A 6,000-nucleotide genomic window follows, 5' to 3' on the forward strand; every position below is an offset into this window, starting at 1 on the left:
GGTGAAATTCTACAACTCTGGGAGATTGAATGATCAAACAATGGATTGTTTTCTTCACACAATTTAGGGGTACAATGGATTTTAATACAAGTTGATAAAATCACACAAATGGGTGGCATTTATAAACACCATTTAATATATGTTATGCCAGGGGATTACAATGCTTTCCTTGCACTAACAATAAAATCAATAAAAGACCTTTTTTTACAAAATGTGTACAAGAATTATGTATAATTTGAGAAATGTAAACTTAAGAACATATTACTAGATAAGTCATTCGATTTTCAAGTCTCCATTGCTAAGCAAGCCTTCTTGTGCTTTTGTACGCACGTTTTGAGGAATCTTAATCCTCTTAGTACTTGTGACTTTTAACATCCATGACCATACAACTGTATCAACACATTCCCAAACTCAGGGATCCTTCTTATTCTCCACCCAAAACTTGCTCCAACAATCCTCATAGACTTGTCCATCACTTAGTCCTTTTTTCTTAGCACAAGGTGCCCAATATTGAATTAGTACTTTATTGAAATTAGGTGATGTTGCATCTATCTCAATTTGTGATTGGCCAACACCAAGCCATATACGATAAGCTGGATCAAATGGCCTCACGAAGACAAAGTTTCCTTTCTTAACATCTATCATGGGGCTAAACTCTTCCCTTGGCTTACCACTTAAAGGATCGCAATCTCGGGCGGGGGGGGGATCACTATGTATAAACTCTATATATCACATGCGTTCAATGCCTATTTGTAAAACCCCTTATCTATGAATTTCTCATGAATAAATCACACCCTTTTTCTATTCAACCTTTGAATACCCCCTTTAAATGGTACCCTTATGTATGTAAAAAATGTGCAAAAAAAAGGGATTAAAAAAATCCGTTCTGTTGAATCCACGTGCTACACTTACATATTTATGAGTGACCCCCCCCCCCCCCCCCCCGCTTGAGATCACAATAGTGATTGTTCCATTCCTCATAGCGTATGAACTCATTATTGTGTCTATCGAAGTTATCCACATAATCTGGTAATCATGTCTTTGGCCAAAAATCTGAGTACACACTTTCCTCTGATAAAATTGGATTCTCAAGTTCCTCTAGTACATTTTTCCAGTAATCTATGATTGGTCTAATATAGGTTTCATATGATGTTGTCTCACCCCTTCTATCTACACACTTCTCCCAAAACCTAATGTAGTCCTTTATACTTGCCATTACTTGCAAGTGATCCCTTACAAATTCAGCCATTGGTAGCATGCCTAGAAGTGGCCGTCTATCAAAATATTTCTTCCAAAACTCAATGCCTCCTTCTCTAGGCATCCAATCAGGTGAATTGTGATGCACTTTGTATTGCATCATCGATTTTTCTTCAAGCATGAAGAAACGAAATTGCAATGGTTTAGAATGACCCACAAGCATAATATCTTGCCCATCATTAAGATAACCGTCAATGAAACTCTTGAAGTTAGGGATCCTTTTAAGAAGAAATGGTGTTGGTTTGGATTCAGAGGAGCATCTAAATGTATCCATTAGACGTGGAAATGTGAATGTTTGACCCACTCTCAATTTCTCAGCTAACCTGTTAAACATTGCATCAATGTCCTCATGTGTGTGCCCTACCATCAAGAAGCCTAATTGAATTGTCTTGAAGATATCTCTTGCAACAAGTAGAGAAAGGTATGCAAATAGGTACCGATTTTTATTCTCTGATGCACAATTATCTAGTTGTATCAAACAAGTTCTTTGGCAATTTACAAAACGAGGAGGTAGTGCTTATTATAGTATCTATAGTAGAAGTCATGGCATTTATATCGCCTGAGTTTGCATTAGTGACACCTTCCTGTAATAAACCTACAAACTCACCACTCTGGAGAGGTTCCTTACCTTCTGAAGTATAATGACGATCCAAGGCACTTCCTGAGTTTAGAACATTTAGTAATGGAACATTGTTGCTTTCTTGGACCCCATCACTATCTAGGTCCCCAATTGCATGCATGTCCATCCTCTCCAAGTTGCGCAAAAACAATGTAAGGGAGCCAATTGTGAGATTTGGATCTAAGGGCCACAAACCATTTATAATGAAGTGTCCATAATGACCATGGCCATGCCCATGAGTAATCATTCCAATTAGAGACACTTGTAATTGCCAAGCAGAATCACTATCCTTTGACTTCACTCGAAGTCTTGGGATTGTTGCTTTCTTTTGGTCCATCTTGTCATGAATTATGCATAAGTATTTAGTAGAATCCATCTCAGAGTACCTGCACCATGTATAATAAAAGTTCCTACAACTCTGTTGCTATATCATATACTTATTTCTTTCCTCTATCAAAAACTGTTGTGGGTAGAATAGGTAACTGATGAGGGTTACCTGAAAAGATTCGCTCCCAAAATGTGTGAAATCTCAAAAATGGCTTAAAAACATAGTTTTTTGAAAACACATATGGAATTCCATGTATAAATTTAAACATTTCATGAATTTTGCTATTTTTTTCAAGATTGAGAACACGTGTCACCTTCGTAGATTTATAAACTACTGTTGTTTGTGACATAAAAATACACTTGACTTACAAAATGACATAGAAGTCTACATAACTTAAAGAAATATCAATCTTTTTTAAATAAAAATTTATTTTATAAATTTCAAGAATATTAAACACTTTTTTAACACTAGTTCTATAATTGGACACTAAAGTGTCCTGAGGACACTAAAGTGTCCTGAAAAGTTAGCATTTTTCTTGAATTTTTGTGGGCAATCTATTAAGAGTTTTGAAATGCTTAACATCCACAGATGTTCCTCAAGACCCAAAAAATCCTTGAGATTTTTGTAATTGCACTTTTCTTAGCTTTTGCAAGACAATATTTTAATTTTCTTAGACACATGCTGATAAAACGCATGATTTTTGCTGTTTCCAAAATAGTAGTAAGGCTGATTTGAATGCCTCTTTTGAGATGTCAGATTTGGGGCATTTGCATCATTATTTGGGGATTCAAGCCTACATTAGGAGTTTGATTTTTTTTTGCAACCCCCAAAAAAGGACACTCAAGTGTCCTGTTTTGTTACCAAACTAGTGTTAATGGACTTTCTTGGGACAAATTCTACCACTCTGCATAAATATGCACATTATTTGACAAGCACTCAAAAAATATTAGAATGCATAATAATATAAGCTCCATAATTTATGAAACTTTTTACAAACATCCTTGAGTCTATTTCTAGATCCAAATAGCAAAGCCTTTAGTATATACTTACCTTGACAATTTGCATGACATGATTATTTACTCTATTATTTATAGGACAGGATATACAACCAATGCTAAGAGTTTAAAGAGGTCAACTTATAGGTGTGCAAAGGTAGACTTCTATTCATATATATATGTAGAAGATGGTAACTATGGAGGCTCTGAGTAAACCTAAGCATGTTAAAAAGAGTAGAAAATTGAAATATTTTTTCGGCAGGACAATCCTAGAGGCAAACATCATATAGCCTATGGATGTAAATTTCGACCCACATAGGCATTTGTTTTCATGGAGAAAATTTTTGTTATGTAATATGGATAAGGCTCGGTGAGTAGAAATCGTAGCCTATATCATGTACATATGTAGTGGTGGCAAAAATTCATAGTATGCATATGTTGATGTTTGATCTAGATAGCCATTATCATGAACATAGGTGATGGTATATCTAAGAACATAGGTTATTCATAATATTTTAAAATTCATCTGTACATAACAAACTCTTTTTTAAAAAGTATCTATTATCAATTAAGAAATTGTGATACTCAAGAGCTTCAAAATGGATTTTAATATTACGTTCATCAAGAGCCAAAATAGGGTTTTATAATTAAGATAATAACTATATCAAGATAACGCTTTTGTAATATGATCATATAAATAGTTTTTTATAGTTGCACTCTGCAACACATTCTCAATCATGCTAACATGGTATATGAAACAAGGGGTCTAAGCTTCAAGTGTACACAGAGAAGAAAAAAAATGTATTTGTGGATAGTGAAGAAGAGGATGCCTCCTCTACCTTCTCAGGGAAAGGCACATTAACTAGTGATGGTGTAGCAATGATTATGAGGAACCATAACTATGCCATAAGCCATATGTTTAGAAAATGTCTTCTTTTTATAGTTGTATCATTTTTTTAATGGATTGAAGATGGAAATAATAAACATTGTCTTTATTTTGGCATGTTTTTTGAAAACTTATTGTTAGATTTTCAATTATAATCTCAAAAAGTAAGCAAAATAAAGTCTTTTTTCATGTCAATTTTTGTAAGAAATAAAGTGCCCAAAGTATTATTGTTTTTTGGTAGCATTGTACATATGCATAGACCACTTTTTAAAAAGAGGTAAAAAATTGATCTTTTTTTATGGAATCTTTGAAAGATGTCAAATGTTTCTCGTTTTCAGGAAATATTACCTATTTTGTTCGTAATAGTGTTCATCAGTATATTATGCTCCTCTCACCAGTTAGTGGCTGCCAGTTGTGCCTTTATCCTGTTGAAATATACAAGTGAATAGGGTGTGTGTGGGAACAAGCTCTTGGATAGAGGCTGTAAAAGAGGAGATGTAATTGTGAAAGAACCTGTGAAAAGGTTAGGAGAATCTACTGGGAGAGAATAATGGGTAGCATGAGGGAATTTAGGAGTGTGGAGATATTCTGGGAGATATTCAGGGAAAAGAGAAGAGGCGGAGAGAATCAGGCAAGAGGTGGAGATATTCAGGGAGTGAATCATGGAGAAATCAAGGGGATTTGATGCTTGATGTAAACATTATAAATTGAGGCATAGCCCTAATGAGAATTTGCTGGTTTTTGAGTATCCATGCCTACATTAATCTATGTGCTAATTATTCACTAATTACGTCTTAATCACTTACTAATCACTTTGTTAATTATGCTGATTCTAGTGTTTGATCCACCATAGCTCATCATTTAGCTCAAATTTCAACATGGTATCAGAGCCATGCCTAGAATCAACTAGATTTATGAGCCCATTAGTGAATTAATTAGGATTAGTAAAATAATTAGCAAAAAAATCAGTTTTTAGTAAGCTTTCACTCTTCCCCTTCACCCCCAGCCAGTGGAGGGTCTCTAGCACTTAGCACACTTCAAATTAGGTCATGAGCTTCTAGCTTAAGCTAGCCAACACTCCTAGCTACAAGCACATCAAACGGCGCAGCAAAACGCGAAGGCGTTTAGGAGAAATCGCTGATTTTGCAGGCGCCTTTTTTCTCTACAGTTTCTGCCATTACTACTTGCTCAAGTCAAATTGATTCAATTCCTCTTAGCCCCGGGGGTTTTCAAGCATTCTCTACAAGCTGGTGAAGACAGAAATCAATTTCATCAAGTCTACAGAGAGATCAAAGCTCTTCATCAAATCTGCAGGTGACTTTGGTAAAACAGAGATTAAGCTTTCATTATTTGGTCAAATCTTGTGTTTCTTGGCTTAATCCTCTACTAGACTCATTGATATTGATGCCTTTGAAAGCATTTGAGCTCATTTGAAGTGGAAGGCATCAGATCTGGGCTCCCCGCATACTCTGTTTTTTGCACACAAACCAGAGCATTAATTTGCTAATCAGTGATTAATCAGTGCTAATCACTATACTTTGGTGCAATTGAGGGTTCAAATTAACCATTAGGTATCTGATACAGATCCCTAAAGCTTCAGATTGCAAATCGGAGTTGGTTTGATACTCCAACCATCCCGTACAAATTGGTTACTCTCAATTTAATGTAATTTCTGGTGATTTTATGCTGATAAAATTGTTGTAATCATCTATTAAACACCAGATTGAGTTGTAAAAGGGTAGACACTGCCCTTGAATCTTGAATTTGGATCAAGAGGTAAGACCCCCTTCACATCACCATGAATTCAGCACAGGAAATAGCCAAATTTAATGGAGAACAGTTTTATACATGGCAAACAAAAACCATGTATTTGCTGATGAGGAAAAATCTGTGGGGATTAGTTGAAGGGAGAGAT

The sequence above is a fragment of the Cibotium barometz genome, chromosome 59 (assembly GCF_041138505.1).
Source record: "Cibotium barometz isolate CiBa-2024 chromosome 59, ASM4113850v1, whole genome shotgun sequence".
Classification (NCBI taxonomy): Eukaryota; Viridiplantae; Streptophyta; class Polypodiopsida; order Cyatheales; family Cibotiaceae; genus Cibotium; species Cibotium barometz.